General features: G+C 37.7%; 1 non-coding gene across 1 annotated transcript; it reads right to left on the reverse strand.

Moving 5' to 3' along the window:
* Positions 1-646: 646 nt before the first annotated feature.
* LOC132674033 (U6 spliceosomal RNA) lies at positions 647-748 on the reverse strand. Its single transcript, XR_014138143.1, has one exon. It is a non-coding gene; the product is annotated as a U6 spliceosomal RNA (small nuclear RNA).
* Positions 749-22,282: the final 21,534 nt, after the last annotated feature.

A 22,282-nucleotide genomic window follows, 5' to 3' on the forward strand; every position in this document is an offset into this window, starting at 1 on the left:
TCCCCCGTTCATGCTCTGTCTCTCTCTGTCCCAAAAATAAATAAAAAAAAAAAACGTTGAAAAAAAAAAATAATTTCAATCAGAAAAGATTTTCTAATCTAGATCCACCACACTTTTAGAATGTCTCTTAGGTGTTTGAGTTGGATACACACACCAGGAAATAAGGAGAAAACAACTACTCTTCATGGTTGTCACAAAGTCCATGGATCCTTTTCCAGTGGGAGAGGATGTGAATGTGGTAGGCATGGGGATAGCCAACAAAGGGTGGAACAGCTAAAACAATCATGGCGGAAAGAAATGACAGGAAATTGAGAAGGAAGACACTAATAAAAGGCAGACTGGATTTGTAAACACGTGGAAGTTCAGGGCTATTTGTATAATGCTAAGCCTTTACACCCCAATGGCCGCTGTACACATTACTGCCTTTTGTCATAATAAAATAGTTGATCTAGTGATCCTATGCTTAAAAGTATATCATTAATTTCTATTCACTGTACAAACTAGAAAATTCTACAGAAAGTGTTTAGATTAAGAAAAAGAGGTGGGTGAACTAAAAAGAAGTAGTCATAGGGTTAAGTGATGGATCACTTACATAAAACACCATTCCCCAAAGGTATAGATAAATGGAGTAAACCCCCCTCCCTTTTTTAATATGGAACATGTCACGAATTTGCATGTCATCCTTGCACAAGGGCCATGATAATCTTCTCTGTATCATTAAATGGAATAATTTCTTATTCACCTTAGTTTTTTCTTTTTTCCTCCATCTATCTGCTACCTTTCAAAATAGGCAAAAATCATTTTCAACCAAATGATAACATTTACTGTAGGACATACTCCCTCAAATTTGTAGCCAAGTGATAATTGTATTTACAGCAGAGGTATGTGCCTTGTATTTTCTGTTTTGTTTGCCTTGCTTCCATTTGTTTATTTCTTGCTTCATTCATTTATAATTTCTAACTTCCTGTGTGAGTTCTAAAACACTAGATGGTAAATGTATTCTTAACCACATGTCTAAACAATGTCAAATATGTGTAATGGTTTGGAAAAGGCATACATCAAAACAAAACAAAAAAAAAAAAACAAAAAAAACACAAAAAAACAAAAAAGAACAGGCATACATCAGCTATTCCTTGTAATTTCTTCCTTGTGAAATCAGATTGACTGGAATAATATGTGTATGCACACACCACACACACACACACACACACACACACACACACACACACATATACACACACACACACACCATTGGTATGTCCTGCCTTGTTGAGCTGGGTGTTAACAAGGACCTGAGCATGGAGATCCCACAGTCCTTGACTAGAGAGTATATAAGTGGAATGCACCATGAAACCCAGGCTTAAGTCTCTTTTGGCTGTTTATTCATAGATACATTATCTACTACAAGATTGCTCTGCTCAAATGTAATGATTTCAACAGATTCTCTTCCATTAAGGCAAGACTAATGCACAAGTTCTAACACCTTGCCAAAACATTTATCATTGTATTTTCTCCAAGTACAAATCTAAGAAATTACCCACTTTATTTTTAGAAAAAAAAAAATCTCTCTATTCTCTTCAGCATTTGAGAGTGTGTTATCCTTATGTGGCTCTTCTCCCCAGTAAAACGTGGGGTATCCATTTTTAAATTCAAATATCTCAGGTCAGTGTAAGGTCTTCAGCCTATAAGAATAAAATTTCATTCCACAGCGTTTTTAGTTGTCTTTTGGGGGACCTCAAATGCTGAAGGATGTGTTAATCATACCCTTTAGTCCATAATGAACAATTATTAGTCCGGTCAAGACCCCACCTTTTTTTCTTTCATATGTTTTTTCTTTTAATCTCTTCCCTATCCATCTACCCCCTGCCCCCACCTCATCTACCTTTCCCTTGCCTACATGCAGCCATTTTTAATGAGTTTGATGTAGGTTATTGTAAATGTTCTTTAAAAATACATAAACTGGGCTCAGTCGGTTGGGCATCCAGCTTCAGCTCAGCTCATGATGTCACAGTTTATGAGTTTGAGCCCTGTGTCAGGCTCTGTGCTGACAGCTCGGAGCCTGGAGCCTGCTTCAGATTCTGTGTCTCCCCCTCTCTCTGCCCCTCCCCTGCTCATGCTCTGTCTCTCTCTCTCAAAATACGAACATTAAAAAAATAAATAAAAATACATAAACTGATTATATGTATGCATTTTTTTTTTCTTTTTGAGAGAGAGAGAGAGAGAATGAGCAGGGGTAAGGGCAGAGAGAGAGGTGGGGAGAGAATCTTAAGCAGGCTCCATGCCCAGAGCAGAGCACAACACAGAGCTCGATCTCACAACTGTAAGATCATGACTTGAGCCAAAATCAAGAGTCAGATGCTTAACCAAATGTGTCATCCAGGCACCCCTGTATGCACATCTTAATATTCAGAAGCGTTCCTATACAGTAGATTTAATTCTTTACTCACTCCTGTACTTTTTATTCATTCAATGCCTTATCTTTAAGATGATGTTATACATACTAATTCATAGCTTCTAACCACTACATGTTATTTCATAGGAGGCATCCAACACTTTTTAATTATCCAGTCCTTCAATAACAGGTCTAGGTTGACACCTGGACCCAGCTTCTATAAAATAGGGAGTTGACACTTTGTTAGGTTTTCAAAATATACATGGTGAATCTCTCCAAATATTGCAAATTGGTCTCATCAGTTCTAGTTAGCCAATAGCCTTGTACAAAGGTTCCCAAGACTTACCAACACTTGGTATTATTGAAGGTTTTAGTTTTTACCAACGTGATGAATATAAAGGGACTTCTCATTTTGATTTGTTTCTCTGACTGCTAGTGAGGGTGACCATTTTACTGTATACTTATGAGCCATTTGCAGTTCTTTTCTGTGAATTGTCTTTTTCACATCTTTTCCCAGTTTTTAAACTTGTTTCACTCTGTAGCATATTCATTGGTTTTTGAATATCAGATGATAGGACTAAATCAGGATGGTTGCCTATGGAACATCCTTGGGCTTAAAATATGGCATGAAAATTGGAAATCTGATTGTTTGTGGAAATTTCCAGTAGTGGGAACTGTTAATTACGTATTTGAATCACAGTTTCACAACTTAATTGCTGATTGACTTGGAGCAAAACACTTTTTCTCTGTGTGTCTCTTTTTGCGTGCATACCAAGCATGTGAGTGCGCAGATGTGTGTAAAATGGGGGAAAGCAATACTTGTGTCTTACTGTGAAAGGCTTATTGTTATTTAATATAGGGTTATTTACCTAAAGTTCATCATACAGTACATGGGCAATTGTAAGGGCTCCATAAAGTCAGTGCTTCCTATTCTGTGTGATGTATATGAGGAACTCGGTAAGTAAAAGATGGTAATATTCACATCGTCATCATCATTGTCATTGTACGTTTGGGAAGGTTTGGGGAAAACTTTACCTGAAGTAAAAACAGATCACCTATCTTCTTAAGATCTTTTTTGGTCCCATATGTTCATAGAATTCACCCAAATCTAAACCTTGCAGGTCACATAAATATTTTTTGTATGCTGTTTTCTTAAAATCTTTTAAGATAACTCCTTTGAATGTTTTCGAACTGATTTTAAAATGACCAAATAAGTCCTTTAAAAAATCTGGAAACTTTAACTGAAGCTGTATTCCTTTCTCCCTTCCTTCCTTTCTTCCTTCTAATGGAGGGCTAGTTATTTATGTAGCATCTTTATAACCTAACACCTTATATTAGTTCTCTCTTGCTGTGTGATGAATTACCACAAATTTAGTGGCTTAAGACAGCGCCCATTTATTATCTCACAAGTTCTGTGAGTCTGGAGTCTGTGCCTGACCTAGTTGGGTCTTTTGCTTAAGGTCTTACACAGCTGCAAGCAAGGTACCAGCTGGGTCGTATTCTAATCTGGAGGCTTAACTAGGGAGGAATCTGCTTCCTAGCTCGTTCAGGTCGTTGGCAGAACTCATTTCCTTGCAGTGGGCTGAAGACCCTAGCTTCTTGTTGAGTGTCAGCTAGAGGTTGCCTTCAGTTCCTAGCCGCCACCCCCTTTCCTAGAGGCTGCCTACTGCTCCTTGCCACATGGGCTTTCCCATGGCTTACCTCTCCCGGCCAACAAGGACAGCCTCTAGAGTAGTTTGCCTGCAAGACAGTCTTCTAGAAGTTAAGATAATCTCAAGAGTGACACCTCATTACTGCTACCATATTCATTGGTTAGAAGATGGTCAAAGGTCTTGGCCACGTGCAAGGGGAGAGAATTGCAGAAAGGTGTGAACCTTTATGTAGTTATTTGTTCATGGTCCCATTTTTACTAATGTATCATACTAATGATACATACATAGGCCCAGTTTTACTAATGCTATACAAATAACTAGCCCTCCACTGGGGGGAAGGAAGAAAGAAAGGAAGGGAGACAGGAGGCGGGAATCATGGGGGTTCCCTTGTATGGTGTCTGCCACAAACCTCCAATGCCCCACTTGTAAATAGACACATAAAGGCAAAGACAGAGAACTCTGCTAAGGCAAGTTATGTTCTGTCCTCCTTACTTGGAGATCTTAAAACTTTGTAAATTAATTTTTGTAATTATAAATTCTAAACTGTAATTGTAAATTTTATAAACTTTGTAACTATTTAATTCTTTACATGTATTTGTACTTCTAATGCCTATTTAGGTCCTACATCTCACAGAGCTTACAGGTTTGGGGGAATCAAAATATAAATTGCAACTATAATATAATGTCACAAATGTTATCAGAGACAAATTAAAGTGATGGGCAGTCATATGGAAGGGATACCCAACCTATGCTGGAGAGGAAGGGAAAGATTTATCAGAGGAAATGACCACACATTTTAACTGAAAACCTAGAATAGTAGTAAAGTTGTCAAATATGGAAGTCTATACTGAGAACCAACATTTTTTATGACCTAAACAGCAAGCAGAATTGCCCTTAATTTAACCTGTCTGCTTGAAATTACAGCTTAAACCTCAAAAAATTCGCAGTAAAGTTTTAGTGAAAATGGGACTATGAACGAACTCATAAAAGATTATATTATGTTGTTGAATAAGATTATTAGCTATCTAAACTTGGGTAAAACTCTTTACTTCTTGATGGTTCAGTTATCTCATCTATAAAATGAGTTCAAGTTTGTCATTTCTAGGATATTTAACAGGTTCTAAATTCCATGATTCTATGAGCTTATAGGGTTGAGAATGGCTTTATGTAAACAGGAACGATGGTTCTGGAAAGCACTTCCGCTGAGATCCAAACCTAGGTCTCTCAGCCAGTCAAGGCAAGACCTCCACCAGCCAAGACTTTGTGGGGATTATCATAAGGCTCCCACTCCTGGTGGATGCACTATAGAAAGGCATTCCTTTAAGACTCAGAGTTTTTTCAAGAGCAGTGAGGGATGGATTTCAGGGCCTCAAATGCTCTTGTACAGAGCAAAAAAGTATATGATGGTACTGAATCCAGTGTCACTTCTGATCCACTTATAACCACTCAAGCCTCCAGTTTCACAAGAAATCAGAAATGTTCTGGAAAAGGATACTACCAACCTCAGATACATGTAAAACTCCTGAACATTCCAGTTTTTGAGGTGCTCTTAGATTTATTTTTAATATTATTTACCTGGCTACATAACATTATTAAAGGCAGAATTGTGTGTTTTTATAAAATAAGTTGATTTCGTTTTCTTCCTTATTCAGTCTTTTTTTTTTTTTTTTCAGCCTCTGGAATAATTACACTTCAGGCATTTGGGGAATGGCAAAATTATCAGATTTACAAGGTGAAGGCTACCATCTATCAAGTTGAATTTGCCATTTGCCCCTTCTGAGTGATAGCTCCTGTCATAGCCCTCTCCCTCTGCCCCAGAGCCATTAGTCCACATCAGCCAGTCCCCTTCCTGGGAGCAGACACCCCCAGCTGGCTCCTCCAAGGGACTTGCTACCCACTGCACCCTGTGATTCATCTCCTCATGGCAGGCTGGTTGCTTGGTAGCTATTCAGGAGTCATTAGGCCCATTCAATCCCCACTGGTCCCAAAGGCTCAACCCAGCAGGCATCTCTTGTTCAGACAAGGGATCATTTAGGTTCCCTAATGCCCTAGAAACTAAATGCCTTCTTTGCTGCCTCAACAGATGGCTGTTGGGTGGACCATATTTTTTTGTTCAGATTTGGCACTGATCTGGATAGTCAAGGGCTGATCAGATCCTGGAGACAACCAACCTGAGTCTGACAGTCCTCCAGAACATGACACCCACTTCCACCATATGACAAAGCCCAAGTAGGGTCCAGAATGAAAGTATGAGGAATAGTATATATATTGAGTAATGTTTTATAGATACAGGGGATAAGAAACCACTACTTTGACCATAGCAATTTATTGAGATTGAGCTCAGAGAAATGGTCAACTTTAATTATTATTACTATCATTATCAAAATGGCTAATATTTATACCTATTAATCGTTCACTATGTGCAGACTTTTTACTAAGCACTCTACTGAATTATCTAATGAAATCCTCACAATGTTCAGAATTGCTACCTACTATTATTTTTTTCAAGGGCACTCTCCTTTGTTTCGTAAATAATTTTACAATAATTAGTTAGTAAAATGAAATTTAAATGACTCCCTAGAGGTGCTTAAAAATGAGAAAGATGGATATGTACTGACAGGAAAAGATGTTCAAGGGATATTTTAAATCGGAAAACAAAATGACACAAAACCCAAAAGCTGTTGCAAAAGTTTCTTTTCTGTAATTTTAAACTTCCTGCAAGGATGATTGCATTTATTTTGTAAAGAGAAAATGTGTATATCACCATACCAAAAAAATTTATTCACAAGGAATTATGAATTAAACTGTTAATATAGTTAATTCTAAAGAATGGGGTGGGGAAGAGAAGGAAGGGGATGGACTTTACTCAAGTCTTTGTAATTGCAATTGATTTTAACTACAAGTATTAATTGATTCTTGTAATGGAGAACTTTCTAAAGGTTAAATTAAGTGAATAAAAGATACTTTAGTTTTGTTGGGTTCTATATATTTTCTGTATATTACTCAAATGAGTATTGCATCAAAGTTTTAAAGCATCAATAAAATGCAAGCCTCTAAACATTCACAATTGGCTAAAACTAAGTAAACCTAACAAAAGTAAAGAAGTCTGTGTCTGTTTGTTTTTATTGGCCTAGATAGATTGATCCAAGTAGAGTGTGCTGGCAGTTAGCTAATTCCTTATCATAATTTAATGATGATAATTATGACCAACATTTATACAGTGATTTTTAGATTTACAGATTAAAAAGCATATTTCCTTATATTTTTCATTTGACCCTTAGAATGACTCTTATGGAGCTATTTTATTCTAATAACTCCCCTGTGTCAGGAACTCTATAAAGTTCTTGACATATACTATCCCATTTAATCTTTAAAAACAGCCCTAGGAATCAGGCATGTCTTCGGTTCAGCAGCAAGTTACAGAAAATAAATAACAATACCTTAAACAAAATAGAAATATGTGTTTTTTTCTTCTCAAAGAGCCTGGGCAAAGGATCTAGGGCATTTGTGGCGATTTCATAATCGTAAGTGACCCAGGTTCCTGCTCTTGCTCTGCTCTGCTTCACAAGCTGCTTACATCTCATTTTTCAAGACAACTGATTGAGTTCCACCTGCTGTGTCTGAATCCCAGCCTGCAGAAGGGGGGGGTGCGGAGGGGGGGTGGGGGGGTGGGGGGGGTGGGGAAGAAAACAAAAGGATGATCTCCCTCTTCTCTTAGGGAAACTTCCTGGAAGTTGTAGATACCTACCACCTCCATTTTTATCTCTTGGGGCAGAAATTTATCACATAAACATATCTAACTGCAAGAGAGACTGGAAATGTGGACTTCATTTTGGGTATCCTGGTGTCTAGCTAACGTTTGAGGAGTCTTGGCTGATAAAGAAAGAATGGATATTGATATAAAATTAACTGTCTGTCGTAGCATGCTCTTTCTCTAAGTGAAGAAACTGAGGGTAAGAGAAGTTAACAAATATGCCCAATGTTGCACAGCTAGGAAGCAATAGACCCAAGTGGTATGTCTGATGGGCATGCTCTTTTCACTGTGATACACTGTCTCTTGGACACTCAGTTAATCTATTGCCCAAGATAGAATGCAACTAATCAGATAAAAACACTTTTTCATCAAAAGGCCAACAGAGCAAAGTTTTGCTTTTGGTGTGAGTATCTGTTTGCTGCATTAGTTACTCTGTTTACCATGAATAAATAGATACTTTCTACATATTTACTTTTGGTCAATTCATAGTTTAAAAGTAGAGTTCCTAGGATGAATTACAATGCATCCATGTAATAGCTGTAAACTAACATTCAGTCACTTTTTAAAATAGAGAATATATTCTCTCTACACACATATATTATATATATAATTATGTATAATCTATTATATATTATATATGTATAATCTATTATATATAATTATATATATTATATATTAATCTATTATATATTATCTATTATATTAATATATTATATATTAATTATATATATTAATATATATATAATATATATAATCTATTATATATATAATCTTATCTATTATATAATAAGGAAATCCTTGGGTAAAGAGAAATGGCCTCCCTTAGACCTATCAGGAAGACTGTCTTGTTAAGTTAATATCAGAAACTATGATACACATGAGATTGAATTCAATCAGATAAAAGGATAGAATGACATTAGTTTGATGATGATTGCAATAACAAGGGAAAGCAGTTACCTATCAGATGTTATGTGTCTATGGGTCTTAGGCTGTAACAGAAGTAGAGATTTGTGTCCAGCTACAACTGCACAGTTGGGCACTTGAAACGTGACTAGCCCAAATTGAGCAGTGCTAGAAACATAGAATAACAAAGATTTTTGAAGACTCACTACAAAAATAAGAATGTAAAATAACATTAATAATTTTATATTAAAAATGATTTTATACTGACTACATGTTGAAATTATATTTTAGATATATTGGATTAAAAATATGTCATTTAATTTAATTTCACCTGTTTCTCTTTACTTTTTTTTTTATTTTTTTTTAATGTTTATTTATTTTTGAGACAGAGAGAGACAGAGCATGAATGGGGGAGGGGCAGAGAGAGAGGGAGACACAGAATCGGAAGCAGGCTCCAGGCTCCGAGCCATCAGCCCAGAGCCTGACGTGGGGCTCAAACTCACGAACCGTGAGATCGTGACCTGAGCTGAAGTCGGACGCTCAACCGACTGAGCCACCCAGGCGCCCCTCTCTTTACTTTTTAAAATATGGCTACTAGAAAATTTCCTGCTTGCATTTGAGGCTCGTGTTATATTTCTTTTCAACCCTGATGGTTTACATAAACAGCAGTAAAGAAGAAGATAAGGATAGAGGGTCTCTATCATTGTCCAGGAGGAAATAAAAGTCTTGCTCTGGAGTGCATGCAATTTCCCAGCCACTAGAGAGATGCTTTCTGTGTCTAAGTAGCAATATTTCAACAGGATTTCTAAAGACTGAGTTAACATCCTCTGGAAAACAATCCCATAACTATGAACTATCCCATTCCCTTTTGGGGCGCCTGAGTGGCTCAGTCAGTCAAGTGTCCGACTTTGGCTCAGGTCATGATCTCATAGTCTGGGAGTTCAAGCCCCACTTTGGGCTCTGTGCTGACATCTTGGAGTCTGGAGACTGCTTCGGATTCTGTGTCTCCCTCTCTCTCTGCCCCTCCCTACTCACACTCTGTCTGTCTCTCTCTCTCAAAAAAAAAAAATAAATAAAAAATAAATAAATAAACATTAAAAATAATAAAAAAAGATTCTACCCTCAGAGAGGAGGAAAAGAAGAAAAAAAATAAAGAAAAGTGGAGATGGGGGTGGCGGGGGAGAACCATCTGATGACTAATATGGACTTCGCAGATTTTCCAATATAACAAGGAGTGTCTGGAATAGGAGACAAATGCATTTCTGGTTATTAAAAGACTGAAGTAAATACATTGTTGTTGAACCAGTTATGATGCTTTTAACCACAAATAATAGATAACTGATGTGAGCAATAAGGAAACACGTGGTTTTAACACTAAGGCCAGAGATAAGGCAGAATCTGGGTGATAAGTTTCCATTCCCCTACAGATTTCTCAGGCTCTGCCTTCTAGGCATATTTGCTTTATCTTCAAATTATGTCAAATAACATAATAAATTAATAGCTTCATTTCTTCTTTTTATTCCATTTCATTCTTGCCACATTCCTCGTCCTTAAAAATTGTAAAAATATAATTTTATCAATCTTTTCATAGGTTTTTGCTGGCATTTATTTACTTGCTTACGTATTTAGAACCTATGCCAGGGAAACACAATTCTTGCTGTTTAGGAGCTTGCTGTCTCTTTCTTATTACATGAAATAGACAAATGCATGACAAATGCATGACCTAAACACCCATCTAGAAGTTTACATCTTTGAGAACCGGTGGCCACATTGAGTGGAACAGCCAGATTGGTCAGTCGAAATTATTCCTGACAGGAAACTTGTATCAGCAGGCTTTTCTGTTCTTCAGTGATTTAGATCCCTCAGTGACTAATGCTGTGGAACTATTGACGATTCTTGCTAAATGTCTTTATCAAAAGACAAGAGTGAGGTTTTAATTCTCCATGAACTTCTTTTTCTCTTTCCGCCCAGGAAAAAAATCATGAAGGGGGCTCTCTAGGGCACGCCTCCAGGAAAAAGGCCAGGTTTGTCTTTTGATTTTTACTGCCATGGCACAATTTCTCCAAACACATCCAACAGGGGGCTCCAGGGAAGAACAAATCATCCCTCGCTTTGAACTGGTGAAGCATTTTGTCTGACATTCTTAAGTGGCATTTTAGATCCCTTGCAGTTTGAACCAGACCATCCTGATTAAAGTTCCTATTTTAGAGGTTTTAGATGTGTTATCTCACATTCTATGATCAGGTTCCCTGTGGAAGTTCTGTCTTTAATTCTTTGAGAAGTAGATTTTTTTTTTTTTATGTTTATTTATTTATCCTGAGAGAGACAGAGACAGTGTGAGTAGGGGAGGGGCAGAGAGAGAGGGAGATAGTACCTCAAGCAGTCTCTGCACTGTCAGTGCAGAGCCCTATGAGGGGCTCAAACATCTCGAAACCGAGAGATCATGACCTGAGCCGAAACCAAGAGTCCCATGCTTAACCAACTAACTGAGCCACCCAGGTGCCCCAGTTTTGTTTTGTTTTAATGCCTATTTAAAACCTAGGAAACTAAAGCCCAGAGAGTGAATGGCTCCCTAACCTTCCAGCTCTTTACCAAGAACATTTGGAAGCCACAGTGAACTATGATACTGATCTCCTCTTCAAGACGTGCAAGGATCCAGGAATTCCCTGGTCATTGCACAATAAATCTCATACCTTCATCAGGGAGTTCAGTTGGCAGGAGGGGCAGGGGGTTCTAAAAACATTAGGAGGAGGAGCCGCTGGGTGGCTCAGTCAGTTGAGCATCCACCTCTTGATTTCTACTCTTGATTTTGGTTCAGGTCATGATCCCAGGATCCTGGGATAAAGCCCAGTGTCAGGCTCTGGAATGAACATGGAGAACACTGGAGCCTGCTTAAGATTCTCTGTTTCTCCCTCTGATCCCCTCCCCCACTCACCCTCTCCCTTTCTCTAAAATTAAAAAAAAAAAAAAAAAGTTTGTTTTTTTTTTAATTCAAAAACTTCGGAGGAAACCAAAACCAAGCTCTATCTCCATTTCAGTTTTCCAGTTTTTCATTGTCAGGCATTGGATTGCGAGAGTTAGGCTGCTATACTCTTTTTCTGCTTTCACGTTCAACAAGAAAACATGGCAATGCTGTGCCACCTACAAGTCAGCCAGTAAATATTTGTTGAAAGAATAAATGAACGAGGGGTGCCTGGGTGGCTCAGTCGGTTGAGCGGCTGACTTCAGCTCAGGTCCTGATCTCACAGCTCGTGAGTTCAAGCCCCATGTCTGGCTCTGTGCTGACAGCTCGGAGCCTGGAGCCTGCTTCGGATTCTGTGTCTCCCTCTCTCTCTGCCCCTAACCCACTCGCATTCTGTCTCTGTCTCTCTCAGATATAAATAAACATTAAAAAAAAATTAAAAAAAAAAGAAAGAAAGAATAAATGAATGAATAAGCCCAGACTTCCCCATTCTGGAGATTGCTATGGAGTTCTGTCTTCAAAGATGGGTTTAATTGCAGACCAATCTCAGAAAGAATAACGAACCAGGGTGATACAAGGGCACTAACAAGGTTTCAAATTTGGGGTTTTATCCTGAAGCCCTTATTAAGTTTCATTACCATTTCTCCATAGCAAATGCTTCTACAACTCAATTGAATGTGCTTGTGTTATGGGAAGTGACTCAGCTTTGAACCCGTCATCAATCATGAGAGTTCTCTCCTTCTGGTACCCTATGAGACTCTCCTGTTCCATTTCCTGCCATTCTACGCCCTTTGCCTGATAGATAGATCTTACCTGGTGATACAGATAACCGTCCCCATTGATACTTAATATTTTTTTCTGGGTTTTATTCTTTTTATTTATTTTTCAGAGAGAGAGAGAGAGAGAGAAGTAAGCAGGGGGGTGGGGGAGCAGAGGGAGAGGGAGAGAGAGAATCTTTAAGCAGGTTTCACCCCCATTACAGAGCCCCACATGGGGCTTGATCTCATGACTCTGAGATCATGACTTGAGCCAAATTGAGAATTGGACACTTAACTGACTAAGCCACCCAGGTGTCCCCATGCTTAATGTTTTTAGTGGCAAATTTATAACACACACACAATGTTTAGAGCAGTAAACTTATAACACATACACATACATATATGCTGGTAGATACACAAAGACTAATAACTTTCTATTTTTTCACTTATAACATTCCATGCTTATTAATAATTTTTCCACAGTACTCTTGATCCAGGGGTGAAGCCATTAACAAGTGACGTGATGGCCTTACAGAGGATTTCCTTTCATCCAAACCACTCTCTACAACACATCCTGCCATTCTATCCCTGTCTTTTTCCCTGCTCTAAAAAGGAGAAACACACAAAAGCTGTTTTAGGGATACTTGTCAACAATTAAAATACCACCTTTTGAAGCATTTATTCCTTTGATATAATGTGTTCTCTCATGATGACGTATAGAGAGAAGTTACAGGTTTGACCTGGTCATCTTAGCTTTTTATAGGATTGGGAAGAATGCAAAGACTGTGAAGATGCTAAATGAATCTTCCTGGTGCTAGCAGAGGTAAATAAGGCTGTGATGGGCAACTTGGAGTATCAAGGAAAACCTTTGCCTACTGAACATTACAGGCAGTGTTGGCCTAATGCATATGGCTAGTAAGGAATATACAAGTGTTATATAATCACAGAAAGCTCTTGGAATAACACCTGGTCCTATCAAACTTTGTTCAATTTTTTACTAATTTGAAGTTATGTGAACAAAAGTTTAATTGTTAAAATATCCACTGTCAGAATGTATTTCACAGTAAGTGAGCAGTCAGAAACACTTCGCCATTTGTTAGCTGTGTAAATGTCAACTCTTAGAGCCTTGTTTTCAGTTAAAGTGGATTTAAGGGGCACTTGGGTGGCTTAGTCGGTTAAGAGTCTGACTCTTGATTTTGGTTCAGGTCATGATCTCATGGATCTGAGGTCGATCCCCATGTTGGGCTCTGCCCTGACAGCAAGGCACCTGCTTGGGACTCTCTCTCTCCCTCTCTCTCTCTCTCTCCTCTTCTGCTTACCTCTCTATCTCTCTCAAAAAAATAAATAAATAAACATTTTAAAAAATGGATTAGTAAGACAATGTATGTTAATTACTTAGCCTGAAGCAAATTCGTTTAAATAATAAAGATAGTGATGATAATGACTACAGGGATAACCCTTTCTATTTGAGAAATACTAGACAAAATTATACTCTTCTTGGTTACTCTATTTGTGTTAAGACAAAACCCCTTAGGGGCACCTGGGTTACTCACTTGGTTAAGCGCCAGACTCTCTGTTTTGGCTCAGGTCATGATCTCGTGGTTTTGTGGGTTCAAGCCCCACATCGGGCTCTGCTCTGACAATACAGAGTCTGCTTGGGATTCTCTCTCTCTCTCTCTCTCTCTCTCTCTCTCTCTCTCTCTCTCTTCCCCTCCCCTACTCACACTGTCTCTGTCTTTCACAAAATAAATAAATAAACTGAAAAAAATTGTTTAAACAAAACCCCTTAGAACCCACAGTAAAGATATGATGATGTCATGGTAATAAACTGAACATTAATTTCTTTTGATTTGATTTGGTAAGTTCAAGTCTATACACATATTCCCAAGGCCCAATCTGGATCTAGTATTACTGGTGATCTTCATGCATCCTTTGAGCTCTTTTCAATGTAAGCAGGTCAAAGGTTACACATTGTCCTATTTCCTCAACAGTCTATAAGCCCTTTGAGTTCTACAGTGAATACTTGTCTGGTCTATGCTTTCTTCTTGACATTGACCATTTCCATAGAATCAGCTAAGAGGGATTCCTTGCCCAGGGTCTAAATACCCTAAAATTTGATAATACACCCACACCCACACCCACACGCCCCCACATCCCCTTTCCCACACACACACCATTTATGGGTCCTTATAACGATTTTGATTGGTCTATTTCAGTGGTTTTCAAAGTGTGGTCCTTGGACCAACAGTAGTGGCATCACCTGGGAACTCGCTGAAATGTAAATTCTCACACTCCCCTCCCGATTTACCGAATCAAAAGCCATGGAAGTGAGACCCAGAAATGTGTGTCTTATCCAGCTCTCCACGTGATATTAATGCATGTACAAGTTAGAAAATACTGCTCTATTCCATAGTTTACAACTGCTTAGACAACCCATAGCCAACACCCTCTTCAAAAGGAAGTGTAAGTGGCTGGATTATTTTGGGGGCAGTGTTAAGATTTTGAAAGGCATAAATCTGGTTTTCTTTGAATCTAAATCACTTATAGGATAGATATTCATTCTCTGCATATTCTTACACATAGCACTTAAATGTGAGGATTAAGGTTCAACCAGGGAACGGTGACAGTTTTAGTAAATATCTTCCAGGAAACTTACACTTAGCTCCCCATAGTTCACTATAATGGAATAAGATTAGAATAGAGAAAATTTCCTCTGCTAACCTGATATGCTAGTCATCTTAAACTCAAGAGTTTTGAAATATGTCAAACACGACGTAAACTTTTCAGTAAGTGTGGTTGAATTTGACCATTACCTTCCGAGTGGCTGATTTCATGGTTCGCAACTGTTTTAAGTGTTTGAATTTGGGTGCTTAGTTACCTTCTCCCCTGTGAGATCTCCTTGACTACTCTCTGCTTTTACCCATCCTTGTAGCAGTGACTTCTTTAGGGAAAGATTAATATCATTCTCAGTGGGGGAAATAAAATCAAGAATGAAATGTAAGCAAAGTCTATTGACTTGGAATAAATATGTTTCAGACACAAGGTCTCTCTCAAGATGTTCAAAGTCCAAAAATCCCTCTCACAGGGTAATAACTGCAGCAGTGTTTAAACAAATATACTCCTAGCAATTATGTTGCACATCATTTAATGCTGAATTATCTGCTTCTAAAAGTCAAGCCTTAATGTTTGTGGTCATCTCTTTTCAAAGAATTGATTTAGCTTCTGAGAAGCTTTCTCTGGCACTCTCACCACATTTTCTTTTCCCTTAATTTGAAGTACTCTTTGGAGTTTGCAAAGGAATCTCTTTCCTGAAATCCTGCTTCTGGCATAGGAGTGAATTTAGATGACAGAGTGAACTGATAAGATGCGAAGAGAAAAAAAGAGTGTTATTAATCTAGGTAACAATGCTGTGTTTTTTGTAAGTGGTTTATTTTTTTTTAATTTTTTTTTTTTAATGTTTATTCATTATTGAGAGACAGACACAGGATGTGAGCAGGGGAGGGGTAGAGAGAGAGGGAAACACAGAATCTGAAGCAGGCTTCAGGCTCCGAGCTGTCAGCACAGAGCCCAACGCGGGGCTCGAACTCAGGAACCGTGAGATCATGACCTGAGCCGAAGTCGGTCGCCCAACCGACGGAGCCACCCAGGTGCCCCGTAAGTGGTTTATTATTATGCACTATCTTAATACTTAGAAAACAAGTGATTACAATGCCTTAGAGGCACACCTCTTCTTACACCTCCCAGCCAGGGTTCTACAACTGACCTTGAACTGAAAAGAGAGAGAAAAGTTTTTAATGTCTATGGAGAATCAAACAAGGATGTTCTCTAAGTAGGCTAGGAATAGAGATCAGGAGGCTGTTTCTGGACAACTAATTGAAACTTACAAGTCACAAGATCTGATACTAGGTGGGACCTGTGCTCATTCTGTAGCCTATTCCCCTCCTATTATTTCTTTGCTGTTGAATAACTTAGTGACATAAATCAACAGCACTCATTTATTATTATTATGACTCCTCATGGTTTTGGGGTAGACTGGATTTGGCGAAATGGGTGTTTGGTGGTTGCAGGTAGTGATTACAACATCTGGCATTCCTCAAACCCCTCTCTGTACCATCATGCCCTCTCTCCAGCATCATAGCCTCAGGGGATTGGGTTTCTAATCTGGAAACTTGGGGATCCAAAGGCACATAGAGCTTCCAATCAGCTTTCTAGTTCCTCATCCTCAAATGTGAACACACAGCCAAGGATCATCAGGCATTGGAGGAAAGTGTCTCATACAAAACATGAAAACTTAATTGAAAAAAACAGGAGAAAAAGAAAAAAAAAGGAACTCAGAGGAAATGCATACAATAACATATTATATAAGGTTACTATTTTCCAGGGATTCTTCTAAGTGCATGGTATTTATTAATGTCATTTGTACTTCCCAACAATCCTATCCAATTGGTACCCTTATTATCTATATTTTACTAAGAAAACTGATAAACAGAGGTCAGGTAACTTGCCTAAGGTCATTGGCCATAATCAATGACACTATTAGCATTTGAATTGCTGCAGAGTCTAAGCTCCTTATGCTACAAGACATTCCATGGAGGAGTAGGAAAACATCTATATAAAACATCTTCAGAGACAAAAGAAGACATTGTACCCCTGAAACAAGAACAAAATACTATTTAAAAGGAACATTAAAAAAAAAAGAGTTCCCAAACTTAAAAAGAATATAATAGTACAAATGAAAACAGAGGAATTGTTTTGAGGAATTCTTTCAGAAACTCAAATAAAAAAAGAGAGAGATGGGAAATAGAATTGAAAAGACAAGAAAATCAGAGGAGAGTCTTCATAGCCCATAAATAAGAGTTCCACAAACAATGAAGAGATAAAACAGAGGACACAACATTATCAAAGAAGTGATAGAATAAAAATATTTGGAGGTGAAGGACACATTTTCAGATCAAAGGGGTGGACGAAGTGTCTAGCACAATGAAGGAAGAAAAAGCCACATTAAGGCTCATCATCAGAAAGCCAAACATAAAGAAAACTTTAAAACTTTTCCAGAGAGAAAAATCAGTTCTCATGACAAGGGGTTAGAATTGAGATCAGATTCCATTGAACTTCTCAACAACAACACAGGCCATGTTCCAGCTGGAGCTCTACCTTCACTATTGTGAGGGAAAATAATTTACAACCTTGAATTCTGTACTGTGCCATGCCACAATCAAACCTTAGGACTCAATAAAGATATTTTCTGATTTGTAGTGGTTCAACACAATAAATGCCTCTGATGTCCTCATTCTCAATAGGCCACTGAACCATGTACTTCTTCAAAATGAGGGAGTGAATTAAAAAGAGTGAGGCACAAAATCCAAACTATAATGGGTACACTGCAAATAAAAAAGGAAGGGGATATTCAGAATAAGGGCAGAGGAAACTTCTGGGACTGCATCAGCACAGCAACTGTGAGCACAAAAGACAACCCCAGGAAGACTGTGTCCATGAAAAAGGTAGTACTGATAGTTCACTACTGTGTCTGATTTCACTAAGGGGTTAACAACAGTGTCAGAATATTGAGGGTGTGTGAATGATAGGTACATAGGAAGCTAAGGAGACAAAACAGCACAGGGCCATTTTTAAGTCCATGTAAAACAAAAATCAATACAAGAAAAAAAAAATGTAAGTTATGAAACATGATGTGGTTCAGCTGTGAGTGATATGCACAGTTAGTAATATAAATATTAAGCACTGACTTAACCCCAAAGTATGCTCTAACTATATGGAAAGATGGAAAGAGGAATATGTATTTGTGGTGTGTGGTAAGAAGGGTGCATCAGACTACTTGATCTTCATTACGCATGAAGGGAAATCAGTCAATAATGATATTTCCAATTGGCAAGTCAATAGAGTGAGCAGGTAGTTGAAAAATTGGGGCGATACACGTTATGAACAAATCTAGTGCTGCTTTTGAGGTGGGGCAATGGAGCAGGGGCAAGCTATTTTTACCAAAAGGCTGAAGCGCTATTTTCCTCTGATGAAATTAAAAATTAAATAAAATTTGGGGCGCCTGGGTGGCTCAGTCGGTTAAGCATCCGACTTCAGCTCAGGTCATGATCTCACAGTTCACAAGTTCGAGCCCTGCATTGGGCTCTGTGCCGACAGCTCAGAGCCTGGAGCCTGCTTCAGTTTCTGTGTCTCCCTTTCTCTCTGCACCAGCCCCCCACCGGCCTCGCTCATGCTCTCTCTCTCTCTCTCTGTCTCAAAAATAAATAAACATTAAAAAAATTTTTTAATTAAATAAAATTAAAGCTCTGCTGAAATATTTGTCAATTTTTCTCCACCTATAATTGTGAATAGAAACCAAGAGCTGTTGTCTTGGTGTGATTGTTCATTTACCGGAAAACATCCTGTTGTAAGAAGCCTGAATTCTGTTTATAGAAGAGTTTTTCCCACCGAAGCATTAAAGGCCACTCTTTAATTGCTGTTGTTATCACAAGTATTAACACACTGAACTACCGTCAGTCATTAATTTTCAAAGGAGTTCATCAGATAAGGCAGCACCATTTAGGAGTGCCTTAAGGAAACAAATTCAAAGACTAAAGCAGTCAGTGTAGAGAGAGTGAGGAAAACAAATAAGATCATTGGGTCCCCACCTGAAAGTCCTATCTTAAAAAAGGACAGAGAAGGACTGGAGGAGGAGAGACCCTCAGGGACAAAGTTGGAGAGGTTTGGCACCGGAGAAATGGTGAGCAGATTGAAGAACAGTATCCAGAATATGTTTTTCTATTTCACTGGTTTGCAAAACTAGTAATGATTTTAGCCATTTAATAAACATGCCTAGATTTAAGTATTTGTAGAAGTGTAAAAGAGGTCTTCATTCACTTTGGAAAAATCTCTAAGAAATAACTTCTATTTCAAAATATATTTTCTCCTGAAGGATGTCCGTTAACTAGATCAAACCCAGTAGGTTCCAGTCCAAACTGAAGATCTATGATGGAAAAAGAAGACAATGCATTTTTTTTTTTAGTAGTGAAAGGAGGGCTTATGTTTACCGCCCATTGAAAAGCGGGAAGTATTATATTTGAATATAGATTTAGGCAAGAACTCTTGTACAATCTCCCGAACAAAACAGCAACATTCCAGTTCATTCAAGCTAAAACTTTTGGATTTCTCTCCTTTAGGTAACTTGTTGCCTCACATGGGTTTTCTCTCGGCCATTGCTTTGAATTGGTGCCTGATTTCATGTAACGCCTAACCTTTTTCATTACTATTTTTTAGAAATCTCCAGTCTACACTCATTTTTTCTACTTTCTTACAGATGACTTTTACTTTAAGAAATACGTCTAGTGTCATCTCCATCTCTTGGCTCTCCATCTCTCCTCAGCACCTCCTTTCATGCAAAGGCTCTTCCCAAATAACTCTCCTGTGAAGAACAAATAACCCTTTAATGATACTGAAACCATGCTGTATGTTTTAACATTTTCGGAGGACAAGTTGAAAATATATTTCAAACATTTTAAGTATCCATGGTCAGGAACCTCTACAAATAAAACCTAAAGAGATAATCAGGCAAACACACAAGGATGTGTGCCTTACTTAACATTTGAATTGAAATTACTTAAATGTGAATTCATAGTGGGTTGGTGAAATAACTATAGAATTCCTGTCCTATGCAGCATTGTAAACAGTGAGCAGGAGATATCTCACCTATCTATCTATCTATCTATCATCTATCTATCTATCTATCTATCTACCTATCTATCTATACCTATCTAATTATCTGTGTATCTCATTGTATTTTGAAGGGCTCAAGGGTGTAATGTTAAGAGTATGGTACAGCCCCATTTTTGTCTTAAAAAGGGTGTTCCTAATGTCTGGAAGGAGGTACACAAAAATGTTCATAGAAGTTTTCTTTGGGTGCTTAGAAATATAGCTGGGTTTGCCTTTCTTCTTTCTTTCTTTCTTTTCTTTCTTTCTTTTTCTTTCTATTTACATTTTAAAGAATTGTCTCTGTTTTTACCACAAATAGGTATTATTTTTTAATCATTGAAAGAATAAATGATTTTTATCAAAAAATACATACTATAAAAACATTACTCTTTGATTTAAGTTCTTTACGAATCCTTCCTCCTTCTGATACAGTTTATTCCATTCTTAGTATATCCAAATTAACCTATGAGGAAAATAGCTACACAACTTTTGGATCATAAAACAGTAGTCCTAGAGGCAATTCCAAGAAATTGTCTCAATCTTTTTTTTTTTTAATTTTTTAAAGTTTTTATTTATTTTTGAGAGCGAGAGAGACAGAACATAAGTGGGGGAGGGGCAGAGAGAGAGGGAGGCACAGAATCTGAAACAGGCTCCAGGCTCTGAGCTATCAGCACAGAGCCCCTCCCAGGGCTCAAACCCACGAACTGTGAGATCATGACCTGAGCCGAATTTGGATGCTTAACTGACTGAGCCATCCAGGCACCCCTGAGATCATGACCTGAACCAAAATCAAGAGTCAGATGCTTAACCAACTGAGCCACCCAGGGGCCCCATAAACAGGGAGATTTTAAAAGGAGGTAGAGACTTTAACCTAGCAATTCTACTGCTAGAACTTTATCGTTCTTATATATATTTACACATTCATGGGAAAACATGTATCTGAATGTTTATTATTTATTGAAGCATTGTTTGTAGGAAGAAGGAAGAAGCTGGTAACAACCCATCTATCCTTCAATAGAGAACTGATTCAATAAATTATGGTAATCCATATAAATTAAATATTATGTAGTCATTAGAAAGAATAATGTAGATTTATTTGGGCTCATTTGGAATGATCTCTAGGACATATTTTTAAAGTTAAAAAAAATCCATGGCAGATAAAGAAAGAGAAAAGTAAAAGTACAGAGTAGGTATAAGGAAGAAAATTCCCATTTGTAAGACATATAAATATTTACCTCTGTGTTTTATATTCTCATTTATTACAAATGAATGTTATGTATGTACAGAACATTTTTGAAAAAATAAGCACAGAACAAATAGTGATTACTTCTGGATGGGAACCTGGGCTAGACGACAGGCATACTTTTCATTGTATATCCTTTGTATTCTGCATTTTTCACCACACTAATGTATTTTTTATTAAAAATTAATTGAAGAAAGAAAAGTAATGGAGAGAAGACATTTTTGTCAATTATATAGTGGCTTGTTGGAGACCCAGTAACACATACATTCTTGACGTTAATTCCCATATTAATAAACCAGTATTTCCCAGTCCTGGTTTTATTACAAGGGCATTTTCAAATAGCTCGAATATGCATAGGATTATTTTAAAGATCTCCAAATAAAAATATATGCGAATTTAGTTTTAAAGGAAACACTTTGGTTAAGGAGGTGCTTTCAAAAAGGGAGCGGTGTTCTAGTGAACAATCCATTTGCAATAAAATTTGCACATAAAATTGCTTTAGTTTTCTTGTATTTAAAGGTCGAAAACACCAGAGAGCCTATCACTCATAACTTTAGCTCATCTGAGTAATATTTCTTTTTGCTCTGGAACATGGTTAGTTCTTGGGGGAAGAAGCCAACTTTTCAGTTTCTGCTTTTCTTGTTTTCTGTCTTCCCCTCGGCTTCAGTGCAGGTCAGTCACACAGATAAGCATTATGCCCAGAATAAAACTGGCTTTGTTTATCTGGACTAATAAATGAATGGAACCAGTTATTTTCATTGGCTTGATCTGGAAGGAAACCAAACTAATTTTCACAGACCTTAAATTGGACCTAAACCAAGTTCCTTGTCCTTATTAGTAATAACAGCAATAATGATGAACCCAAGTAGAGAAGTAAAATTTTTTACAAAGGTACTACATATTAAAAGAAAGGAAAT

The sequence above is a fragment of the Panthera onca genome, chromosome C1, assembly GCF_046562875.1.
Source record: "Panthera onca isolate mPanOnc1 chromosome C1, mPanOnc1 haplotype 2, whole genome shotgun sequence".
Taxonomy (NCBI): Eukaryota; Metazoa; Chordata; class Mammalia; order Carnivora; family Felidae; genus Panthera; species Panthera onca.